Genomic DNA, 27,171 nt, shown 5'->3' on the forward strand with positions numbered 1-27,171 from the left:
TAAAGACAGAAGTTAAATAAAATCCACTCACTGAAAACTGATGTGGAAGTGCAATCTCCTGGAGAATCCTTGCCCTGCCCACTTCTTCCTACCCGGGCTCCATGGCTATATACATTCCTGGGAGATAGGGGCAGGAGGAGGCCATACGGCCTTTCAACCTGCTCCACCATTCAATGGGAAACAGCTGACCATCCAGCTCAGTCTCCTGGTCCTGCTGTGCTCCAATCCCCTTGGATGACTTTACCTCAAAGAACTACGTAAGTCCTCCTTTGGCTTTACTGCCTTTTGTTCCAGTGATGTTGCGGTGTTACTGTGTGGGTGTAGGCAGGGGTAATGTGATGGTTCTGCCTCCTGGAGGATACACTCAGCATCCTGAAGTAACATCAACCAGGTTTCAGCAAGTGGAGATAGAAACCATTTCCAGGATATGGGCATCACTGACTCAACCAGGATTTATTCCCCATCTCTAGTTACCCTTGAGAAGATGGTACTGAGCTGCTGTCTTGAACCATTCACAGTCCATTTGGCGCAGACAGATCGACAATGCTGTGAGGGAGTGTGTTGTAGGATTTTGGCCGAGTGATTCTTCATCTTTGGTTCTTCAAATGCTGGTTAACTTAATCACACTCTGCACATGATTTTGAGATTTCAGTCTGCAAATCTTCACCATCTAGCACCTTGTATAAAGGAATATGTACAGGTTAGAAATTCAGAACAGACCATTCTCTGGAATATCTTTTTACCCTTTCTTCCCCTGAAGCTGTACATTTGTCCTCCAGCCAATCACAGTGTCAAATACTTTCCGCTAATTACCCCAACGCACATACGCCAAAATCTGCCCATATTCTGTACATGTGCAGTGCCGGGCTTCCCTGCACACACGTGGTCCCTGCCTCAGGGATTGTGGGAGTTGTAGCCCCCATGAAGCCACTGGAGACATGTTTCTGGATAGTGAATGAAAAGAGTGGGCTGGAGGGTGTTGTGTATAAGATCCCCAGACACACAGGACACATGGGCTGTTACTGGAATTTACGGAGACATCTGCTTCCACAACCTGATTTCTGACATCAGAACATAGATTCAGCCAATTGTGGGTGGGGAGGTTAATAAGGGGTAGCAGGTTTTAAGCAGAGGTAGCCGAGTGGTTTGCACTGCTGCCTCACAGCGTCAGGGACCTGGGTTTGATTTCAGCCTTAGGCGACTGTGTGGAGTTTACATGTTCTCCCCATGTCTGTGTGAGTTTCCTGGGGTGCTTGAGCTTCCTCCCACAATGCAAAGATGTGTAAGTTAGGTGGATTGCCTATGCTACATTGCCCACAGTGCTGGTTAGACAATTAGCCATGGGAAATGCAGGGTTGCAGGTGGATCTGAATGGGATACTCATCGTATGTGGACTCGCTGGATGAATACCCTGTTTCTGCACTATAGGGACTCTATTCTATTTTCATGAAGAAGAATGTACTTATCTCATAGAACATAGAACATAGAAGGATACAGCGCAGTACAGGCCCTTCGGCCCTCGATGTTGCGCCGACCGAATCCTACCTAACCTATAACTTCCAAATGCCTATCCAATGCCCGCTTAAATGACCATAAAGAAGGAGAGTTCACCACTGATACGGGCAGGGCATTCCATGAACTCACAACCCGCTGTGTGAAGAATCTACCCCTAACATCTGTCCTATACCTACCACCCCTTAATTTAAGGCTATGTCCCCTAGTAACACCTGACTCCATAAGCGGTAAAAGGTTCTTAGTATCTACCCTATCTAAACCCCTAATCATCTTATACACTTCTATCAGATCTCCCCTAAACCTTCTCTTCTCCAATGAGAACAGCCCCAAGTGCCTCAGCCTTTCCTCATAAGATTTTCCTACCATTCCAGGCAACATCCTGGTAAACCTCCTCTGCACTCGTTCTAAAGCTTCCACATCCTTCCTATAGTATGGCGACCAAAACTGCACACAATACTCCAGATGAGGCCTCACCAGAGTCTTATACAACTGCAACATGACCTCAGGACTCCGGAACTCAATTCCTCTGCCAATAAAGCCCAGTACACCATATGCCTTCCTCACAGCACTATTTACCTGGGTGGCAACTTTCAGAGATCTGTGTGCATAGACACCAAGATCCCTCTGCTCATCCACACTACCAAGTAGCCTACCATTAGCCCAGTAATCCATCATCTTGTTATTCCTACCAAAGTGAACGACTTCGCACTTAGCTACATTGAATTCCATTTGCCACATTTCCACCCAGCTCTGCAACTTATCTATATCCCGCTGTAACCTACCACTTCCTTCCTCACTATCCACAACTCCACCGACTTTTGTGTCATCCGCAAACTTGCTTACCCAGCTTTCAAGTCCTTCCTGTAGATCATTTATAAAGATAACAAAAAGCAATGGTCCCAAAACAGATCCTTGTGGTACACCGCTAGTAACTGCGCTCCAAGATGAACATAATCCATCAACTACTACCCTCTGTCTCCTTCCAGCCAGCCAATTCCTAATCCAAACCTCTAATGTATCCTCAATGCCATACCTCCGAAGTTTTAGCATTAGCCTACCATGGGGAACCTTATCGAACGCCTTACTAAAATCCATATACACAACATCTACTGCTTTACCCTCATCCACTTCCTTAGTCACCTTCTCAAAGAACTCAATAAGGTTTGTGAGGCACGACCTGCCCTTCACAATCTCGATGTGTTGTGAATCCGTAGAATTCCCTATTCAAAATGCGGTGGTTGCCAGGCCAATGAGCAGATTTAATGAAGAGATACAGATGTTTCATTTGCAATGAGATGAAGAGTGAGAGAGAGCAGGCGTGAAAATCCAGCTGAGACCGAGGTGAGCTCAATCATCACCATATTAAATGGGGGAGCTGGTTCGAAGGGCTGCATTGCCTCTCCTGTGCCCAGTGCTCATCTTCTTACGGTAATAACTGGAAAGCTGGATCCAAAACTCACCACCTTCACCAAAGGAGATTTTTGGAAAATGCAGGATAATCAGGTGGATTAGGCTTCCAAACTTAGATAGTGAGGAAGCATGTAGAAGGTAATGATTTTGCAATTTGAACCTGAGGGGAGACAGTGATTTATGGTTTTAGACTGTGTAGTACATTCACACCGTCCAGAATACTCTGTTGTGAATATCTATCCTATACTTTACCACAAAGCCAAGGTCTCTGACAATGAAATCCAGAACATCCAGGAAACACCGCCTCACCTCGTAATCTGATAAAAAACTTCTGATAAGTCTGGTTGAACTTAGAACGCAGATGGACAGCTGGAAGATTAGATCCAAGCCCAAGATCCAGTGCTTAAACAAAGGAGACTCCAATAGGATGAGGCAGGAGTTGGCTAATGTAGACTGGAAACAAAGACTTCACGGTGGGAAAGTTGACGGACAGTGCGGGAATATCAAAGCAATTTTTCGAAGTGCTTAGCGAAAGTATATATCAAGAAAAGGAAGGACTGTAGGAAAAGGAGTAATCTGCCCTGGGTGGCTCAGGAAATAAGTGAGTCTATCGAATTGAAATAGAAGGCATACAAATCGGCAAAGACCAAGGAGACATTAGGACATTAGAAAAACGTTAAAGATCAACAGAAAGCTAGATGGGATTGGGGGAGGAATGTGATTAGTAGCTATCCACAGGGCTGGAATAGCTGTTTACACTGCTAGAGGGGAACTTATTGTGTGGGGAACATATGACTTCTGTAATTGTTGAAGCACTTAGCTGTTACCATAGAGATAATCCTGATCAAGTTAAAAATCACAGCACACTCCAAAAGCTTGTACTTCCAAATAAACCTGTTGGACTATAACCTGGTGTTGTCTGATTTATAACTTTGTCCAGCCCACCCCAAAACCGGCTCCTCCACATCAGAATCCTGATAGACAGCCCCACTGAGGGGGCGTGGGGGTGTGTGTGTGGTTTAACCACAAAGTGCTGAATTGAACTAGACTTTCTAACTGCTGTTGCCATGGAGATAATACTGAGAGTCAGTCTCTATTCAAAGTCCCAAACCACAAATGTATAAGAATGGGAGCTGTACATCGGACAGGCGGGGAGTTATCTGATGCTGCCTGAAGACATTTCGCATGTACACTATCCATGTAACTGCCATTTCTCATCAATAAAGACTCAAAGACCACTCAGAGTTCTGTACCTAGTTATCCTATCCAGCAGGGTTCAGGAATATGAGTACACAGCAGTCAGTCTTCACAGTGGAGGATAAGAAGAACATGCCAGTAATTGGTAAGGAGACTGAGGAAGGTGAGGACCAAGAAATGACCATTATCACGAAAGAGTTAGAGCTGGGCAAGCTAATGGAGCTAAAGGTACACAAGTCTCATTGCCCTAATGGAATACATCCCAGGATACCAGAGTTAGTGGGAGAAATAGCAAATGCACTTAGAATCATAGAATCCTGCAGCAGAGACAGACCCCAAACTGGCCCATACTGACCAGGATGTCCATCCACACTAACCCCATTTTCCTGCACTTGGCCCATCTGCTTCTGACCCTTTGCTGTCCATGTATTTGTCCAAATGCCTTTTACATGTTGTTAATGTACCCACCTCAACCACTTCCACTGGCACCTCATTCCATATACATACCATCCTCTGGGTAAAACAGTTGCCCCTCAGCTTTTCTTTTATTCTTTATCCTCTAACCTTAATCTGATGCCCTCCACTCCTTGATTCCCTGGGAAAAAGACTGAGTGCATTCACCTTACCCAAGCCTCTCATGATCTTATACACTTCCAGAAAAGATCGCCCCTCAGTTTCCTCTGCTCTAAACAAAAAAAAATCATTGTTTGTCCAACCTCTCCCTATCTCTGAGCCCTGCCAACATACTTGTAATGTTTTCTGCACTTTTTACAGTTTAATAACTGAAACTTACACTGCATTCATCATATTCTTGTATTTCCCCACGGCGCTGAAACCAACGTGACAACGCCAATGGATTACAATCCATGATCGAGAATTAACTCCTTTACAACAATCCCATTTTCATAGTGTCTCCCATGGGGCAGGTATCCTTGTCTCTTTCTGGTTGCATGGTTCATTAAAGACTTGTCTTTCTACAAAGCAAGGCTGTGGCTTAATTGTTCCTGGAAAATGTGCCATGATTTTTCAGACTTTCAAAAACAAATGAAATCTCTCTCCAGTCACCATTCTGACATGGACTTGGCTGTGTCTCAGTACTTTTCCAGTCACACAGATTCGGAATATTTACCACACACAGAATACACACCTTCCACATGAAAAGGCCAATGATATTCAGATCAGCACGGATCAAGTAACTATCGGATCTGAACATGAAGTTCAATTTGAATTTCTCATCCACAAATCCACCCTTTCAGTACCATACAACAGAGCACACAAGTTACCACTGAACACAAGATGGAAATTCATAAGATAATGATGGTATTAAACTGTGGTTTCCTTGTTCCTCCAAAGCTTTCAATTGCAGTCTCACAATTTCTCTCTTCTGTGAACTGAAATCCAAACCAATCTCCTCACTCTTTTCCTCCACACCCAGTTCTCACGCCCTCTCTCCTCTCTTTGAATTCATTTTCCTAGCTCCTGTCTGCAGACCAAGAACCAAATCAATGACTCTGACTCTGAGTCCACCGGGTTGGGGGGGGGGGGGGGGGAGGGAGAGAGAGAGAGAGAGAGAGAGATGGGGGTGTTGGTGAATCCTCTGATGACAACCATCCTGCATACACTGCTTCCTGCACACTCTGGCCAAAATCCATCTTACTGAAATGAACAAAATTAGAACTCTAATTGCAGGCCCATCCTTGTCCCTTTCCGTGACAACCCTGAATCTTCACAAAAGAGTTCTCATAACTTGCTGCAAAATGCTGCACCACTGATAGTCTGATCACGTCAGGGTACCAGGAGAGGGGCCATTCCCCTGGGTCCTGCGCCCAGAGGGAGGAAGCTGCCAATGATAGATTAATGCTGAAAATGTGTTGCTGGAAAAGCGCAGCAGGTCAGGCAGCATCCAAGGAGCAGGAGAGTTGATGTTTTGGGCATGAGCCCTTCTTCAGGAATGCTCCTTGGATGCTGCCTGACCTGCTGCGCTTTTCCAACAATACATTTTCAGCTCTGATCTCCAGCATCTGCAGTCCTCACTTTCTCCTAAATGATAGATCAATCCCACACACCCACAGCCTCCCTGCCTGGCACTGTCCCGTAACTGTGCATACTCCCACAATTGGCCAGCACTGCGCCCGTGCACTGGTCTCCCCTCCTATAGCACATGCTCCAGATCATACAGGAGCCTGGGTGATTGACAGCAGCTGCTGCCCAATATATCAGAATCCCTACAGTATGGAAACAGGCCCTTCGGCCAAACAAGTCCATACCGACCCTCCAAACAGTAACTTACACAGACCTATTCCCCTGCCCTATATTTACCCCTGACTAATGTAACTAATACTATGGGCAATTTAGAATGGCCAAATCACCTGTACTGCACATCTTTGGATTGTGGGAGGAAGCCTGCTGAGACACAGGGAGAATGTGCAAACTCCAGGTTTGGCCGGAATCGAACCCAGGTACCTGGTGCTGTGAGGCAGCAGTGCTAACCACTGAGCCGTCTCTATAGACGGGAGGGGGCAGGGCTGCAGGACTGGGATAATGGGATAGAGAACAATGAATGAATGTGGAGGACACTGGGAGATGCACAGGTCAGTAAGGGACAGGATCAGTGCTGCAGCAGGAGGGGATCCTGGACTAAATGAGCAATGGAAGAGTTTGACAGGAGAGAAACTACAGGATGGTTCTGTTTAAAGGCTCAGGCAGGGACAGCTGGGAGACAGTATGGCGTGGTGGCTTGGGCATGTTTTCTAATCATCCTCTTCAAAGATGCTGTCACTCAACTCTGAACCCGATCCTCCTGGTCCAGATGTAAGGACACTGCCATTTCCTGGGCAAGGGATACAGGGACTGCCTTTCATAAACGAACTCACCTATGTTGGTGATATTAACAAGACTCAATACACAGTCACTGACAAAATGCTGGTGTACTTGAACTTCATCCCGAATATTAACTGGGCAACGCAGACCCCGATATACAGAGTTAAATCCTGGATATTAATAACAGCTTTGTGCATGGGAAATCATGTCTCATGAATTTGACTCCTTTTTTTTTAAGAAGTAACAAAGAGGATTGTTGAGGTGAGAGCATGGACATGGTCTACATGGACTTCACTAAGGCGTTCAACAAGGTTCCTCATGGGAGACTGGTCAGCAAGGTTAGATCGTATGGAGTACAGAACTGGCTCGAAGGTAGAAGACAGAGGGTGCTTTTCAGGCTGGAAGGTTGTGACCAGTGGAGTGTCACAAGGATCGGTGCTGGATCCACTACAGTTCGTCATTTACACCAATGATTTGGATGTGAACATAAGAGGTATTGTGAGTAAGTTTGCAGATGACACCAAAATAGGAGGTGTAGTAGACAGTGAAAAAGATTACCTCAGAGTACAAGGGGATCTGGATCAGATGGGTGAATGGCTGAGGAGTTCAGTTTAGAAAAATGTGAGCTGCTGCATTTTGGGAAAGCAAACTTTAGCAGGACTTATACAGTTAATAGTAAGTTCATGGGGAGTGCTACTAAACAAAGAATCCTTAGAGTGCAGGTTCATAGTTCCTTAAAAGTAGAGTAGCGAGTAGATAGAATAGTGAAGGCAGCAGTTGGTCTGCTTGCCTTTATTGGTCAGAGCATTGAGTGTAGGGGTTGGGAGGTCATACTGTGGCTGTACAGGACATTGATTCCGCAACTTTTGTAAAATTCCATGCAATTCTGGTCTCCTTCCTATCAGATCGATGTTCTCAAACTTGAAAGGTGTCAGAAAAGAATGATAGAATGTTGCCAGGGTTGGATAGGCTGCTTTCCCTGAAGCATCAGAGGCTGAACGGTGACCTGAAAGAAATTTTTAAAATCAAACCGGGCATGGGATAGGGTAAATAGACAAGATATTTTCTCTGCGGTGGGGGAGTATGGAACTAGGGGACTGGGAGGGGAGGGTGTGCAGAGAGGGTGGGTGGATCGAGAGGGGTGGGGCAGAAATGGGTGGGGACAGAAAGTGGGATTAGAGAGGAGGGGCATAGACGGGGGGGGGGGGGGGGAAGAGAGGAGGCGATCGACAGTGTGTGTGGGGGGGGGGGGGGGTGACTGACAGAGGGGGAACAGACCAAGGAATGGGGAATGGGGGAGAAGAGATGGGTGTGCGACCGATTGAGTGTGGGGGGAATGACTGACTGAGAGGGGGGACAGACCGAGGGGCGACCGACAGGGGTGGGGGTGATCGACAAAGGGCTGACGACAGGGGGGGGGGAAATAGAGCGGGGAGAGACGGGGGGAAAACACAGAGGGGAACGATGGAGAGTTATTTTATAGATCTACTCCTCAACCCTGTTCCTGTTTTCTCCTCCTCACCCTAATTCCGTCTGAAGGGCTCAGAGCAACTGCATAGTTCCTGGAAAGTAGAGTTTCAGTGGGATCAGGTGCATTGGATTGTGCTGATCAATAAATGGACTCTGGTTCGATTCCACTGTCTGTGTGGTGTTTGCACATTCTCCGTGTGTCTGCGTGGGCTTCCTCTGGGTGCTCTTAATTCCCTCCCACAAATCCAAAGACATGCAGGTTAGCTGGATTAGCTTTGGGTAATGGTAGGTTACGGAGTTAGGCTGGAATGCTGTTCAAATAGTTGGTATGGTCTCATGGGCCGAAAGGCCATTTCCACACTCGGGATTCTGTCACTGAGTATCGGTGTTAGGAGGTCACGTGTGGCTGAGTAGGGCATTGGTGAGGCCAGTTTTAGAATACTGCATTCAATTGTAGTCTCCCTGATTTCAGAAAGCTGTTATCAGAATAGGACTCAACCTCTTAACGGCAAGTTCTTGGGAAGTGTTGACAAACAAACAGACCGTGCAGTGTAGGTTGATAGTTCCTTGAAAGTGTGGTTTAAGGTAGACAGGTCGGTGAAGGTGGTGTTTGGTATGCTAGCTGTTATTGGACAGTGCATCGAGTATAGGAGTTGGGAGATCATGTTTCGGTTGTACAGTTTATTGGGTCGGCCACTTTTGGAATCACACTGCTTTCAATTCCAGTCTCCCTGCTATAGGAAAGATGTTGGGAAACTTGCAAGTGTTCAGAAAATTTTACTAGGGTGTTGCCAGTGTTGGAACATTTGAACCACAGGGAGAGGCTGAATAGGCTGAGGCTATTTCCCCGCAGCACTGGACACTTTAGGTGGCCTTATCGAACTTTATAAAATTATGAGGAGCAATGATAGGGTTTCTTTTTTCCCAGGGTAGAGGAGTCCAAACGAATAATGTGAATCTTTTTTCCAAGGTGGACATGACAAATTCTAGAGACACAGATTTAACAGGAGAGGGTGCAAGTTTAAAGGAAATGAAAGCCGAAACAACTGCAGATGCTGTAAACCAGGAAGAGAAACAGAAATTTCTAGAAAAGCTCATTAGGTCTAGCAGCATCTGTGAAAACAAATTAGAGTTAACGTTTCTGAGGAAGTGTGACCAGACCCAAAACTTGAACTAATTTTTCTTCACAAATGCTGCATGACCTGCTGAGCATTTTCAACAACATCTGAGCAAGTTTAAAGGGAGTTGTGTCAGGCAAGTATCTTGTGCAGAAGTTGAGAAGTGACTAGAATGTATTCTCCTGGGAGAAGGGAAAAGCAGAAACAATCACAATTTATGAGGCATTTGGACAGACCCATAAGCAGGCATAGATCGGCAGGGATATGGATCATATTACAGGCAGATGGAATTAGTTTGGAATGGGACCATGATCTGCACAGAGACGGTGGGCTGATTACTCTGGTGCTGTAACTGTTATGTTTTCTAGGGGGTAGAATGTTTTTTGAAGTAACAAAAATGATTGATGAGGGCAGACTGTTCGACACGATCAAAGTGGACTTTAGTAAGGTGTTCGGCAAGCTTTCTCATGGGAGACTGGTGAGCAAGGTTACATCTCATGGAATAAAGGGGAAGCCAGCTATCTGAGTACAGAACTGGCTCAAAGGTAGAAGACAGAGTGGTGGTGGATGGATGCTTTTCAGACTGTATGCTTGTGGAATGTCACAAGGATTGGTGCTGTATCCACTATTTTTCGTCATTTATATCAATGATTTGGATGTGATCATAGGAGGTATTAATAATTTTGCAGATGATGCCAAAATTGGAGGTTTAGTGGACAGTGAACAAGATGACCGAGGCTGCAATGTTTCCTGCAACTGTCACCATTTCAGATGCTGCCCGACCTGCTGAGGATCTCCAGCACTTTTTGTTTTTATTAGAGATTTTCACCATTTTGCTAAAGCACTTGGAGTCAGAGAGCTGTACAGTTCCATATTTCGTTGACTCTCATTCCTGTGATGTCAGGACTGATGGATGAAGGGGGACTCAATCCTCGTTTAATCCTTCTTTCTTCTGGCTTTCTGAGCTGCTGACTACATCACTAATATTCTACCTCCCACTCCCTGATCTGAATCTGACTCATCTAAACTGACAGTTTACTTCCCATCCCCCTGCCAGACTAATTAATACCTCACCAATGGAACCAGCAATAGCCACCCCAGGCGATTTGACCCAGCCCTGCCCAGGGGGAACCGGTCAGGCTGGTACAGATCCCAACTAACCCAGAAACGGTCCCAAGTGCCTGAAGAATCTAAACCTTTCTCTGGTACACCATTTCTCCAGCCACACATGCAGCTGATCAACCTCTTATGCCTGCTCTCAGGAGCTGATGGCACTGGGAGCAAGTCTGACATCATTACATTTCGGGAGCTGCATTTTAATGTGTCCCTGCGTTCCCAATATCCAATTTTCAGACCCTCATCCCTTTGTTTAGCGATGCCGTTGGTATCTGTGTGTTCCACAACCTCGGGCTGTTTACCCTCCAGCTCCAGAATGTCCTGGAGCCACTTGATATCGTGGATCATGGCACCAGGGAGATAACATACCATCCTGGATTCATGGCTGTGGCCAGAGAAGTGCCTTATGTAACCCTGACTATTGAATCCCCCGTTTCTTCCCATTCTGGGCAGCAGAGCTATCTATGGTGTCATGAACCTGTTTGTTGCTGATTTCCCCTGAGACCGACCCACACACCCACCCACCCACCCACGCCCACCCACACGCCCACGAATTCCAAGCGGTATACAGTATCTGTTTGGGAAGGGAATTACTACTGGGAACTCCTGCACTCCCTTTCTGAGTCTTTTACTTGATCGGATGGTCACCCATTCCCTTTCTGCCTGTGTAACCTTCACCTGCAGTGTGACTAACTCACTGAACGTGCTGACCATAACATCTCAGTATTGCAGATGCTCCACAGCGAGTCCACTCACAGCTCCAGATCCGAAAAGCAGTTTCCCAGTAGCTGCTGATGGGCACATTTCCTGCACACACAGCCGTCAATGACACTGGAAACATCCCTAATTTTCCCACATTGTACAAGAGAAGCACACCATGGGTCTGAGGTCTCCTGTCACAGAGGCTCTCTAGATTCAGTTAGTTACTCCCATTAAGAGAATTTAATGGAGCGAGCAATCTTCCTTCCATTTAAACATTTCCATTATAATCAAAGTCCCGTATTCTTTACTTAAGCTGATATGTTATAATTTTAAAAACTGTTACAAAATCTCCACAGGTATTGCTGACAAACTGGCTGTTCCCATTGGGACCATGTGAATTTCTGAATGGCCTGAACTAAAACTGAGTTTCAGCTTCACCTTCTCCCTGTCTCCCCTCACTCTGTTTTCACCCAACTCCAAAACACTCTCATTGAGCCAAGCAGCTCTCTCAGTGCAGCCCTGTCATTTTCATTGTCTGCTCACACCTACACTGCCCTCAGCCTCCTGTACTGTTCCAATGCATCTCAATGACAGCTCAGGAACAGCATCTCCTCTTTCAATTCAGCCCTTTGTAACCCCAGAGTCAACAGGGACTTCAGCAGTTTCTGGATGAACAGACAGTTGTCAGAATCTGGAACATTCCACCCAAAATGGTGCTGGAATTTGAGTCCATAAGGAATTTTAATGAGAAGTTTGCAGGGAATTGAAAATAAGGAGTTTACAGGTTAATATCATGGAGTGAGTGATTGTAGGAAATGTCAGATTTAGAACCAAAGAGATGAAGTGCAATTTGGATAAATCTGTGCTCCCTCTCAAGCCAAAAAAGACCCTGAGCTTCCAGTCGCCTGCCACTTTAACACACAAGTCTGTTCCCGGGCCAACATCTCTGTCTCTTTCTGACTGCAGTGTTCCAGGGAAGCTTGATGCAAACTGGCAGAACACTCTAGAACATACCAAATAGACCCGTATGTCAAGGACAGCAATTTGCCCTCCCATGTGGTCAACAATACCCTTCAGTGTATCCCCACCACTTCCCACACCTCTGCCTCTTGAACCCCACCCCTCCAACCGCAGCAAGGATAGAACCCCCAAGTCCTCACTTTTCAGCCAGATACAACACATCTTCCTCTGCCATTTCCAACACTTACAATCAGACCCCACCAACAGAGATATCTTTCCCTCCACACCCCTTTCAGCATTCCTCAGAGACCATTCCCTGTGACTTCCGCATTAGATCCATGCTCCCCACCAATCCATCCTCCACTCCCGACACCTTTGCTTGCCACTGCAAGGGGTGTAAAACCTGTGCCCACACCTTCCCCCTCACCTCCATGCAAGGCACCAAAGGTTCCTTCCACATCCAGCAGAGATTTTCCTGTACATCCAAACACGTCACCTATTGTGTTCATTGCTCTCTAAAATGGGGAGACAGGACGCCAACTTGCAGAATGTTTCAGGGAACCTTTCTGGGAGACATGCACCAAACAACCCCACTGTCCTCTGGCAACCATTTCAACTCCCCCTCCCACTCTGCCAAGTTCATGCATGTCCTGGGGCCCCTCCACCACAAAATCCTAGCTACATGACTCCTGGAGGAAGATTACCTCATTTTCCATCTTGGGACCATTCAACCACAGAATCAACATTTCGTCATTTCCCCTCCCCCCACCTATCCCAGATCCAACCCTCCAACTCAGCACCACCCTCTTGAACAGTCCCAGCCAGCCACCTTCCTTCCCAATTATCCACTCCACCCTCTCACCATTACCTGCCACCTGCATATTCCTATTGCCTACCCAGCTACCTTCATTCCAGTCCCACACACCCATCCTATTATCCGTCAGCACACTTACAGCACCCTCTCATTCCTGATGAAGGGCTTAGGCCCAATATGTCAATTCTCCTGCTCCTTGGATACTGTCTGACCTGCTGTGCTTCTCCTGTGCCACACTTTAACATAAGCTGGAAGAACAAACCTCATCTTGTACTTGGGGACCCTTCAGCCCTCTGGCCTCAACAGTGAATTATTAATTTTAGGTCCTAAGTCTCCCATGTCCTCGCGGCCTAGCCCCCCCACCCCATAGACCAGGCCTTGTTATGACAGCCTGCCATTATACACCACCTATGGTTAGCCACTAACAGTCTCCATTAACATCTATTCACCCTCCCCCAGCCAGATCATTATCCATTCCTTTGTTCAACTGCTCCTCTCTCTCTCTCTCTCTCTTTGGAATCCATCACCACCTATCATTTACTCCTCAACCCCTACCTTCTGCATATAAACTGACATTTTTTCTCAGTTACATCAGTTCTGAGGAAGGGTCATCGGATTCAAAATGTTAGCTCTGATTTCTCTTCACAGATGCTGCCAGACCTGCTGAGCTTTTCCAGTATCTTCTGGTTGTTGTTTCTGATTTAAGCATCCGCAGTTCTTTTGGTTTTCATTTACTTGGAGTTTCTAATTCAGGTCTAGCAGCCTACATCGTGTGTTTATAAACCCTCCCAGTCCACACTAACTCCATTTCTCTCCTAGTCTGTGCAGTGTCTCCCACTCCCTGGGTCTCTTCACCACCCCCCCAGTGACCAGTGACACTGCACCTGCACAGCTCATGGTCACATGTTGGCCTGTTGGCAACACCTCTCATTCACTCCCATTGGCTGGAGGATTACACCAACTCTCCTATTGGACTGAAGCTGCTGTCAATCAGCCAGGCCCCATTGTGACATGAGTGGTGGGATCATCCCAGGAGTGTGGGAGGCTGAGGGGTGACCTCAGAGGTTGATAAAATCATGAAGGGCAGGAATGGGATAAATAGACAAGATCGTTTCCCTGTGGTGGGAGATTCCAGAACTAGAGAGCATAGGTTTAAGGTGAGAGGGGAAAGATATAAAAGGTACCCGAGAGAGAACTTTTTTCACGTAGAGGGTGGTGGGTGTATGGAAGCTTCTGTCAGGGGAAGTGGTGGCATCTAGTACAGTTACAACATCTGAAAGGCATCTGGATAGGTATATGAATAGGAAGGGTGTAGAGGGATATGAGCCAACTGCTACCATATCGTACTAGATTAGGATAGGATATCTGGTCGGCACGGACAAGTTTGACTGAAGGGTCTGTTTCCATGCTGTATGTGTCTATGGCTCTGCCCTGGGATGAGCTTCATCATTCACAGTGAATGGGGCAGTATCACAGAGCACAGGGGCTGGGGGCTATTCAGCCCATTGGGGCTGTACTCTCTCCCTCTCGAGATGGTGCCAATCCGCCCTTACTCCCCTCCCATTTACCTGTAGCCCTCTAAATTTATCCTCATATAGTTACATTCCAGAGATGTACAGCGCAGAAACAGACCATTTGATCCAACTCGTCCATGCCACCCAGATAACCTAAATTAATCTCGTCACATTTGCCAGCACTTTGCCCATCTTTCTAAACTTTTCCTAATCACGTACCCAGTCAGATGCCTTTTAAATGTTGTAATTGTACCAGCCTCCACACTTTCTCTGGCAGCTAATTCCATAAACATACCACGTCCAGCTTGAAAACATTGCCCCTTAGATCCCTTTAAAATCTTTTCCCTCACACTTAGGCTTGTGCCCTCTAGTTTTGTACTCACTTAACTTTGGGAAAAGACCTGGTTGTTCACCCTATCCATGTCCTTCACGATTTTATTTACCTCGAAGGTTATCTCTCAGCAATTGATGCTCCAGGGAAAACAGCCCCAGCCTATTCAGCCTCTCCCTTCGCTCAAACCCTCAACCCTGGCAACACCTTTGCATCTCTTTTCGGAATACTTTCAAGTTTTGTAATATCATTCCTGGAGCAGGGTGACCAGGACAGAAAGCAGAATTCCAGAAGTGGCTGAATCAATGTCCTGCAGAGCTGCAAAATAATGTCACAACTTCAATTCTCAATGCACTGACCAATAAAGACAAGTACACCAAACGCCTCCTTCACTACCCTGCCTATCCATGACTCCACTTTCAAAGAACTATGAACCTGCACCTCAAGGTCTCTTTGTTCAGCAACAATCCCCAGAACCTTCCCAGTAAATGTATAAGTCCTGCCCTGATTTGTTTTTCCAAAATGCAGCACCTCACATTTATCTGAATTACACTCCATCTGCCTCTCCTCAGCCCAACTGATTGAAGTCCTATTGGACTCTGAGGTAACCTTCTTTCCAATCCACTGCACCTCCAATTTGGTGTCTATGTAAAGTCCCTAACCATAGCTCCTATTTTCACATAGAAATCATTTATATAAATAAAAAGCAGTGAACCCTGCACCGATCCTTACACCATATTGCTCATCACAGGCTTCCAGTCCGAAAGGCAACCCTCCACCACTACCCTCTGTCTCCAAGCTTACAGCCAATTTTGTACCCAAATAGCTAGCTCTTCCACCTTGAATGTCTTTCTGAAGTCCAAGTTAGTGATTTCCATGCACAAAGCCATGCTGACTGTCCCTAATAATTTCTTACCTTTCCAATTACATCTAAATCTTATCCCTGAGAAGCCCTTCCAACAACTTGCCTGACTACAGGATCACCAGTGTATTTTTCCCTGGCCTTTCCTCATCACCTTTCTCAGATAATGGCTCCCGTCTTCCAGCACCTCAGTGATGCAAATATCTCAGCGAGGGGCCCGACTATCACTTCCCTAGCTTCCCACAAAGTTCTGGGATTCACCTGATCATGTATCAGGGATTTATCAATCTTGATGCATTATACAAGTTCCAGTGCCTCCTCCTAACTAATATGGACGCTTGTCAAGTTATCCCTATTTATTTCTCCAAACTATCTCACTTCCATATCCTCTTTCAGTAAAAGCTGACATGAAATACGTAGATGGTATCTCTCCTGCCTCCTGCAGATCCATAGATAGCCTTGTTGATCTTTGAGGGTTTCTATTCTCTGCCTGGTTACTCTTTTGTCCTTAGTATATTTCTAGAATCTCTTTGGATTTTCCCCAAACCCATTTCACAAAGCTCTCTCGTCCCCTTTTTGCCCTCCTAGTTTCCCTCGAGTATACACCTACTGCCCCTATACATCTCCAGGTATTCACACAAATCCAGTTGTCTGTACCTGCCATATCCCTCCTTCATTTTATTGACCAGAGCCTCATTTCCTCTCAACAAGCAGCATTCCCTACACCTCCCAGCCTTGGCCTGAACAGGAACATACTGTCTGTGTACTCTCATTGTCGCAGACCTATGGAGGCAATGGCAGATGAGGATAGAGAAACAATCACTCTCAGTAAAGAGGTAGTGCTGGGAAAGATACCAGCCTAAAGGTAGATGGGTCTCCTGGCTGTGATGGAATGCATCCCAGGGGACTAGAAGAGATGGCAGTGGGTAAATAGCAAATACACTTGTGATAATTCACTAAAATTTGATGGACTCCGGGACTGTTCTAACAGATTGGAAAGCTGCAAATGTGATGCCAACGTTTTAAAATGGACCTGTTAGCATAACTTCTGTAGTGAGGGAAGTTGCCTCATCGAGCAGACACAGCATGGATTCGTGAAAGGTAGACGACACTAAGATGAGTAGTAGAGCAATGTGTACAGAAGCCACTGTCAGTCTGCACAGGGATACAGATAGGTAAAAACAATGACTGCAGATGCTGGAAACCAGATTCTGGATCAGTGTTGCTGGAAAAACGGCGATTTTGCTGCTCGTTGGATGCTGCCTGAACTGCTGTACTCTTCCAGCACCACTGATCCAGAACAGGGATACAGATAGGTTAATTGAGTGGGTAAGGGTCTGGCAGATGGAGGACATTGTTGCGAAATGTAAGCTCATTTTGGTTGGACTAAAAGCAAACTGGATGATGAAATGATTAAAACATGCAGCATTCTGCTGTGCAAAGGGTGTCTTTGTGCATGAATCACAGGAAGCTGGTTTGCAGGTGCAGCTGGTAATTAAGGCAGTGAAGGGAATATTGTCCTTCATTGCCAAAGGGATGGTTATGCTGCAGCTGTACAGGGTGCTGGTGAGGCCACACCTGGAGTACTGTGTACAGGTTTGGTCTCCTTACTTCGAGTAAGGATGGACTGGCGCTGGAGGGGGTGCAGAGGTGGTTCACTAGTTTGAGTCTGGAGCTGAGAGGTTTACCTTATGAGGAGATATTGAGAAAACTGGCATGATACTCGTAGGAATTTAGAATAATGGGAGGTTACATAGGAAAAATATGAAATTATGAAGGGAGTAGATAAGATAGAAGCAGGGAGGCTATTTCCACTGTGAGGAAGGTGTACCAAGCAGGCTAAGATAAAAAGTAGGGAGGAGGGACTTGGGGGAGAGGCGTTGAGAATGCGATAGGTGGAAGGAGGTTAAGGTGAGGGTGATAGGCCGGAGAGGGGGTGGGGATGGGGAGGTTTGGAAGAAGATTGCAGGTCACGAAGGCAGTGCTGAGTCCAGGGTTGGGACTGAGATAAGGTCGGGGGGGTGGTGATCTGCATTCATCACTTGTGGTTGGAGGGTTCCTAGGCGGAAGAAGAAGCGCCGTGTTGCCCTGGTCTAGCGATGGAGGCGGCCAAGGACCTGCATATCCTTAGCGGAGTGGGAGGGGGAGTTAAAGTGTTCAGCCACGGGGCGGTTGGTGCGGGTGTCCCAGAGGTGTTCTCTGAAACGTTCCACAAGTAGGCAATCTGTCTCCCCAATGTAGAGGAGACCACATCGGGTGCAGCGGATGCAGTAAGTGATATGTGTGGAGGTGCAGGTGAATTTCTGATGGATATGGAAGGATCCCTTGGGGCCTTGGAGGGAAGTGAGGGTAGAGGTGTGGGCGCAAGTTTTGCATTTCTTGCGGTTGCAGGGGAAGGTGCCGGGAGTGGAGGTTGGGTTGGTGGGGGGTGTGGACCTGACGAAGGAGTCGCGGAGGGAGTGGTCTTTCTGGAACGCTGATAGGGGAGGGGAGGGAAATATATCCTTGGTGGTGGGGTCTGTTTGTGGTGGAAATGACGAAGGAAGTTACGATGTATCTGGAGGTTGGTGGGGTGGTAGGTGAGGACCAGTGGGGTTCTATCCTGGTGGCGATTGGAGGGGTGGGGTTCAAGGGCAAAGGAGCAGGAAGTGAAGGAGATGTGGTGAATACCATCGTCAACTACGTCGGAGGGGAAATTGTCGTCTTTGAAGGAGGTGGCCATCTGGGTTGTTCGGTACTGGAATTGGTCCTCTTGGGAGCAGATGCGGCGGATCTAAGGAATTGGGAATATGGGATGGCGTTTTTAGAGGGGGCAGGGTGGGAGGAGGTGTACTCAATGCTCTGATCAATAATTGAAATCACACCAAACACATTCACTATCCTATGTATCTGCGACTCGACTTTCAAGGAATCATGATCCTGCACTGAAAGGTCTCTTTGTTTAGCAACACTCCATAGGACCTGACCATTACATCTATCTGTCCTGCTAAGCTTTGCTTTTCCAAAATGCAGCACCTCACATTTATCTAAATTAAACTCCATCTGCCACTCCTCAGCCCAAAGTTTGTGAGAAGATTTGTACTCGGGTGCTCGTTGTTGTGGTTCGGTTCGCCTAGCTGGGAATTTGTGTTGCAGACGTTTCGTCCCCTGTCTAGGTCATCAACAGATACCCAAGGGAAAGACAACGAAACAAGGACATGCCGCAACCCAAAGGACTAGCCACACTACCATACATCAAGAGCATTTCCGAACTGACAGCCAGACTACTGCGACCACAAGGACTCATAACAGCACACAAACCAACAGCCACTCTCAGACAACAACTCACCAGAACGAAGGACCAGATACCCAGCATGAGCAAACCAATGTAGTGTACAAAATCCCATGCAAGGACTGCACAAAACACGACATAGGACAAACAGGAAGACAGCTAATGATCCACATCCATGAACACCAACTAGCCATGAAACGACACGACCAGCTATCCTTAGTAGCCACACACTCAGATGACAATCAACATGAGTTTGACTGAGACAACACTACTACTATAGGACAAGCCAAACAGAGAACAGCCAGGGAATTCCTAGAGACACAGCATTCATCCACAGATTCAATCGATAAGCACATCGACCTGGACCCAATATACCGGCCACTGCAGCGGACAGCTGGAACTGACAACCGGAAGCAACAGAGACAAATCACTATATATGCCGGAGGACAGATCACAGAAGCGCTTCACAGGAGGCTCCCAAGCACTGACGATGTCACCCAGATAGGGGACGAAACATCTGCAAAACAAATTCTCAGCTTGGCGAACAGAACCACAACAACCCCTCAGCCCATTTGCGCATCTGATCAAGATCCCATTGAAACCTGAGGTAACCTTCTTCACTGTCCACTACACCTCCAATTTTGGTGTCATCTGCAAACTTACTAACTATACCTCCTATGTTCACATCCAAATCATTTATATAAATGATGAGAAGTAGTGGACCCAGCACCGATCCTTATGGCACTCCGCTGGTCACAGACTCCAGTCCGAAAAACAACCCTCTACCACCACCCTCTGCCTTCTACCTTTGAGCCAATTCTGTATCCAAATGGCTAATTCTCCCGGTATTCCGTGAGATCTCACCTTGCTAACCAGTCTCCCATGGCGAACCTCGTCGAACGCCGAGCTGGAGTCCATATAGATCACATCTAGTGCTCTGCCCTCAATCTTCTTTGTTACTTCTTCAAAAAAAACACTCAATCAAGTACGTGACACATGATTTCCCACACACAAAGCCACGCTGACTATCCCTAATCAGTCCTTGCTTTTCCAAATACATGCAAATCCTGTCCCTCAGGGTTCCCTCCAACAACTTGTCTGGCACCAACATCAGGCTCACGGGTCTGTAGTTGCCGGGCTTGTCCAAACCGCCTTCATTAAACAGTATCATCATATTAACCAACCCCCAGTCTTCTGGCACCTCAGCTGTGACTACCGATGACACAAAAATCTCAGCAAAGGGCCCAGCAATCACTTCCCTAGCTTCCTACAAAATTTTCGGATACACCTGATCAGATCCTAGGGATTTATCCACCTTTATGCATTTCAAGACATCCAGTACCACCTTCTCTGTAATATGGACTTTTTTCAAGGTGTCACCATCTATTCCCCAACATTCTATATCTTCCATGTCCTTCTCCACAGTAAATACTGATGCAAAATACTCATTTAGTATTCCCTCCCCATCGCCTGCAGATCCACACATACGCTGCCTTGCTGATCCTTGAGGAGTCCTATTCTCTCTCTAGTAACCCATTTGCTCTTAATGTATTTAAAAAAACCTTTTGGATTGTCCTGACCCTATTCGCCAAAGCTGAGTCCTGTCCCCTTTTTGCCTTACTGATTTTCCTCTTATTGCCTTTATACTCAAAGGATGTTCTGGATTGGAATAAATGCCAAATATTACATCTTGATAAAAGGGCAAGACTTACACTGATTAAAAGTCAGGCCTTGAATCGTGATATAGAACAAAGAGACCTCAGGGTTCAGATCTTTGCAGTTTATATCACATGTAGACAGAGTTGTTCAGATGGTGTATAGCACACTTGCCTTCATTGCTCACACCTTTGAGTATAGGAGTTGGGACATTACGTTGAGGTTGTACAGGATATTGGTGAGGTCTCTTCTGGAATACTGGGCCCAGTTCTGGTTGTGCTGTTATAGGAAGGATATTATTAAATCGGAGCAGGTTCAGAAGAGATTTGCCAGGATGCTGATGGGAATGGATGCTTTCAGTTATAAGGAGAGACTGGGTAGGCTGGGACTTCTTTCACTGGAGTGTAGGAGGCTGAGGGGTGACCTTATTAGAGGTTTATAAAATCCTAAACAGCGTAGGTAATGTGAACAGCAGGTGCCCTTTCCAGGAGGGAGTGCGATTCAAGAGTGGGTACATACTTTTTAAGGTGAGAGAAGGACGTTCTGGATTTTATTTTTTGTTTTTGCAGAGAGAGAAGTTCACATAAGGAATAAACTTGCAGAGGACGTGGTGACTGTGAATACAATTACAATTTAAGGGTGGCACAGTGGCTCAATGGTTAGCACTGCTGCCTACAGCGCCAGGGACACAGGTTCAATCCCTGCATTGGGTGGCTGTCCATGTGGTGCTAGGATATGCTTCCCCATGTCAGCGTGGGTTCCTCCGGGTGCTCCCGTTTCCTCCCACAAACCACAGATGTACAGGGTAGGTGAACTGGCCGTGATCAATTGCCCATAGTGTTCAGGGATGATTAGATTTAGTCAGGGGTAAATGTAGAGTAAAAGGGTTGGGGAATGGGATTCTAAGAGGAAAAAACATTTGGACCCATATATCGATAGGGAATGCTAGGATGGATTGGGACCAAGTGGAAGCAGATGCAATTAGTTTAGTTCAAAATTATGGTCGACATGGACTGGTTGGACCATAGGGTCTGTGTCAATGATGCATAACTTTATGACTCTTACGCTCGCTACCTCTGTAAATTCCTCTATGCTCAGTACTCTCCCTGTCAATGCCACCTCATCCAGCCTTACAACTCTTCCTTATCTCGATAATTCCTCTCCAGCCTCAAAACCCCAAAACCTCTATCACAAATATCTCTATCTCTGTAACAATCCTTTCCAAGTTTCATCTGCCCCAGCTTCATTATCCTCCCCATGTCTAATCCCCACCAGTCTCTCAAAGCTCTGCCATATGTGCCTTTCTTTATTTCCAGCTTTCAGGATGCCCAATGTTTATTTATCACTTGATGATGGCCCTTTCCGATCCCTGCGCTGAGCTTCTGAATTTCCTCTTAAGCATCTCAATCCCCTTTTCCTCCCAAAAACATCGACCAATCATCTGTCATCTATTCTAGTGTCACCTTTTCTGACATGATGTCCAATAGATCATGTCATATTCCTATAATAAACATCTCCGCGGTCTACAGAACAGAAAAAGTCTCTGGCGGTCCATCAGTCTGTGACAAAGAAAACTACCATCGAACTATCCTCATCTATTTTCTACTACTTGCGGAAAAATGTTATCTAACATGACATTGCAAGTGCACACTAAATACATCTTAAATATTGTTGGGATTTGTGTGTCTCCCACCCTTCCAAACAGTGAGGTTTAATGCAACTGTTGCTCTATGATAACATCACCCACAGTAACACAGAGCAGCTGCGTCTGTGCAAACCAGAGATCGCCCACACATTGGGAAGGATGGCAGGGTCTCTGAGAGGGGGCACAGGAGAGTTACCAGGATGGTCCAAGGAATGGGGGATTTTAGTTGCAGGGACATAGGTGTTAATGATACATATCAAGAATATACATCTACAATAGATGGACTCTTCTTCTCAACCTCTCCCCTTGCCTGGGCTGTGGTAACCTTCAGGTTTAACCACCACCAGATAACTCTCCCTAATGACAGAGCAGCCCTATGGTCTGGTCGGACTATGATGACTTTACTTTTTACACAGTGATGCCACTGTGCAGGCAAGTGGAGAATGTTCCAACACAATCCTGACGGGTGCCTTATAGATAGCAAACAGACATTGGCCAATCAGGGGATTGGGGAAACTGAGGTTGTTCTCCTTGGAGCAGAGGAAATTGCGGGTGCCCTGTGACAGAGGGGTTCACATAATTTGTACGTTAGAATAATCAACCTTACACTCATGAGCACATCATAAAGGGATTACAGGACACATATTGAAGACTTGTGGGAGATCTATTGAGAGTGTAGGGTGATTCAAAAGAGAACTTTTATGCAGCAAATGGGAATGAGCTGGAACACAATACTCACACACAATGTGAATATCCAGCTCCTGATGAATTGAGTAATTTTGTCAGAGTTTGGCATTACAATTACTGAGATTACATTCTGAATGCCCACCTGTAATACACATTTATAAAATTGTCACTGTCAGTTCATTTAAGAAACTCTCACCATCCCCTCCTCCTGGCCCAGGATGACTGGACGCATTACCCCTTGTGGAGGTCAGCAGTCAGTTCAGGAGGAAATCTGTGTGGGTTTCGAGGAGTTTCCACATTGGGACTTCACGTGACTGAACAGGGCAGATCTTTGACACATGGGACACAATGTTCCAAGAATCAGTGGGATGTGGAGAGCAGGATTTGCTTCCTTTTCTTTCCGTCCGTGCTGCCGCTGTGCCTCATCAATAAGACATGGGGGGTGAAAGGCGAGTGCAGCTTGATGGGCAAGTTGTCTCCATTCTGACCAATGGGCAGCAAGCTCCTCCCAGTCATTCCAAAGAGTCTCTCTGAAAAGATAACTACTTCCCACTGCCCAGTGCTCCCAGGAAATGTTTAGAAGAATGAGCGGGGAAATCTCCTAGAAAAGGCAGAATGGTAAAGTTCCAAAAGAATTATAAACAGTTTACAGAGAGGGATTCATTGGGGAAGTGGACAAGTTGGCAAATGGAGTATAACTTGGGATAATGTGAAGTTGTTCATTTTGGAGGAGATAATAAAAGAACAGAGTACTATGTTAATGGTGGAAACTGTAGAAAGCTACACCACAAAGAGACCGGGGTAATTGTGTAGGAAACACAGTTACAACAAGGAATCAGGAAGGGGAATGGAACATTGTTTCTTATTGCAAGGAGTTTTCAGTGTAAGAGTTTGGAGTATATACCTGAGTGTAACTTTATAAAGTGGGAGTGAGACCACAGCTGGGAGTAATGACAGAAGTTTTGGTCCCTTTATTTAAAGGAATGCATCATTTCATCAGAGGCATTTCAGAGAAGATTGACTGGGATGAACCCCAGCTTGCAGAGATTAACTTTTAAGAAAAGGCTGAAGAAGTTGGGACTCTTCTCACTGGATTTGGGAAAAATGAGAGGTGATCTCATTGTAACATGCAGGATTCTTAAGGAGTTTGACAATGTAAATACTGAGAGGATGTTTCCCATCATGAGGGAGTGTGGAACCTAATTCTAGGATAGTCGCGGAATCAAGGGTTCTGTTTTGGATTCGTCCCGTTTAAGGCAACACCGACACGGGTCAGGGGTTTCAGTAGCAATGGGTGAGGTGGAGACATTTTCACCTCTGATCTGCAGTATCTGCAGACCTCACTTTTCACTTGAGGTGGAGACAAGCAATATTTTCAGAGATTGAAATTCCTGGTGTTTGTGATTGTGTAGATACCTGATCAGAAGATCACCTTGGGGTCAGATATGACAGCAATATTGAGAAGAGTGTTGTTCTGCCTCAGACAGTTCCCAGGGAGAGGGAGGGGCTCAGTAATAAGGGAAAGTAATTTGTAATAGCAACTGAAGGCAATGGGTTTAACCATTGCAATGTTCCGTTGCAGGAAATTGCAGCCAATCAAGTAGTGGGAGCGTGATGAGCAGTTTGATAACTGAGTAATGGAAAGTGATGATGGGGAGGGAGAGCTGGGCATTGTCAGTGTACATGTGAAACCTAACACGGTGCTTTTGGACGATGTCACCTCCTGGCAGTATGTAGGTGAGAAACAGGAGGGACCAAGGAGAGATCCTTGAGGGACACCACATACAAAGAATTCAGAAAGGAAAGGGAGAGTAGGGATGGAGCAGGTTTTTCCAACAATGGTGGGGTCAAATATTAGTTTGTAGCAGAATGGGAGAGAAGAACATAATCAGAAGAGACAGACAGACAGAATAAGGAACAATATCTATGATTTGGTGAGGGGGAAGAGATGAGGAGCAGCCCAACTCCAAAAGCACTATTTCTACATTAGTTATATCACCCAACTCCACCCTAGTCTCAGTTCATTTACTGAAATACTCGTCCATCCCTGTGTTATCTCCAGACTTAATTATCCAAACACACTCCTGGCCAGCCTCCCACATTCAACTTAAATGTTCAAGAGTATCTAAAACCCTACTGCCCAAGTGCTCACTTGTACCAAAACTTGTTGATCCATCAAAAGGCTCCTATTTACAAGCAACAACTTAAAATTCTCACCCTTGATGTAATTCCTGGCTGTGAACATCCCTGTCTCCCTTCACCACACAACCTGTGAGACCTCGACAATTCATTTTCTTTCAGACTCCCAACGATGTGTTTATTCAATACTTCACCTCTCTGGCCATTTCTATTGTTGCCAAGGCAAGAAGGTCTGGAATTCCTACCCTAACCCTCTCAGACCTGCTTTCCTCTTTTAAGGTGTTCTGAAAACCTGCTTATTTGGCAATGCTTTTGATCACCTGATATCTCAATCTATGGCCTTATGGCAGAAGTTTTCAATAGTATTTCTGTGGAATTATAAACATGATAAAAATTAACTGTTGTTGATTTGCATACATTGTCAACTCTTCAATGTTGCTGAGTGAATAATCTATAACAGCTCTTACCCAACCACATTGCAGGAGCACCTTCACCACACGAATTGCAGCTGTACAAGGAAGTCAAACATCACCTTCTCCACAGGCAATGAGGCTTTGGCATTAATCACTGGTATCTGTGGAGGGACAAACACACAGTTGATATTTCAGGGAGTGCAAAATGCATTATAGGGAGGGAAAGAGGTGCAGAATTTGGGATTTTCAAAATTTGTGTTTTACAATGTGCACTAAGTTCTGTAAAACCTCTCATCCCGTACCATGAAAATTTCCTTCTCTTCCTGGTCAAGATGACTTTCCCCTGCCCTTCACCTTCACACATTTCCAATACCTTGGTCACAACAACACTGTGCTGCCAGTGAAGCTGATCACGTGGTTAAGTATAGTCCCACCCCTGTTTAACTCCGATTGGTTGAAGGACCATCTAGCACTTCCTGGTCCTCTAGCCCCTCCCCCCGTCCCCCGACTCTCATTGGTCCTGCGCTGACATCAATAATCCGAGGCCCATTGTGGCCTGGAGCATGCTCAGTGCTTCCTGCTTTTGCTGCTGTTCATCAGGTTGAGAGAGAGAGGGATGTTCTCTGTTTCTCCTGATGTCAGACAACAACAACAACAACAACTACCTGCATTGTGTGGAGCCTGTCACATTGACAAATCTCCTAAAATGCTTCACGAATGATGGAAATGTTGATTAAAGAGAACGATTTTTAGATACATCTTTAAGGAGGACAGAGAGAGTTAGGGAGGATATTCCAGAGGGGTGTGTCCTGGGCAGCTCCCATCGTGGAGTGATGTAGGTGGGGAACAGCTCCCAATGGAGACAATTAGTGGCTAACCATAGGTTAACAACCTCATGTCCTAGCCCCCTACCCCACACCCCTACCCCTTGTTCTCACAGCCTGCCCATTACACACTACCCATGGTTAGCCACTAACAGTCTCCATTAACAGCTCGTCACCCTCCCCCAGCCAGATCATTATCTGATATGGGTGATGTAATTTCTGCAGTTTAACTAAGGGTTAATAAGTAAGGGCGAACTGTGAGACTGAATGTAAGTTAGCCTGGAAACAGGGAGAAACTGTTATGTCAAAAACATGGCGGTTTGTAACCTTGAATGAAACTGACGTAAGCTGTTAATTAAAACTAGGCTGCTATGAAGCTAGGTAACCTTGGCAATAATACAATAGAAGCTCTTAAAATATTAGAAACATACAGATAACCAAGGCCTGGGATAGAGAAAAATAATGTAATGTTTAAGAAACAGGTGGCCATGATACAATAGTAGCTCTCAGAATATTAGAAACATACAGATAATCAAAGCGTTGGCAGAGAGAAGTGTGAAAGGTTTTGACCAATGGAATTGTAAAAACAATATAAATCAAAGAATTGGCAGAGAAAAGCGTGAAATGTTTTAACCAATGGAATTGTCATTAATGTTTTTACATGTAAAAATAATGTATAAATATTAGTGCTGTAAAATCTTCCGGCG

The 27,171-nt window shown here is 45.8% G+C and overlaps 1 long non-coding RNA gene across 1 annotated transcript; it reads right to left on the bottom strand.

The window, feature by feature from the left end:
• Positions 1 to 26,029, bottom strand: LOC132830095 (uncharacterized). Its single transcript, XR_009646323.1, has 3 exons — positions 25,943 to 26,029; positions 25,695 to 25,801; positions 1 to 677 (listed from the first exon to the last, which is right to left on the bottom strand). It is a non-coding gene; the product is annotated as an uncharacterized LOC132830095 (long non-coding RNA).
• Positions 26,030 to 27,171: the final 1,142 nt, after the last annotated feature.

The sequence above is a fragment of the Hemiscyllium ocellatum genome, chromosome 30 (genome assembly GCF_020745735.1).
Source record: "Hemiscyllium ocellatum isolate sHemOce1 chromosome 30, sHemOce1.pat.X.cur, whole genome shotgun sequence".
Taxonomy (NCBI): Eukaryota; Metazoa; Chordata; class Chondrichthyes; order Orectolobiformes; family Hemiscylliidae; genus Hemiscyllium; species Hemiscyllium ocellatum.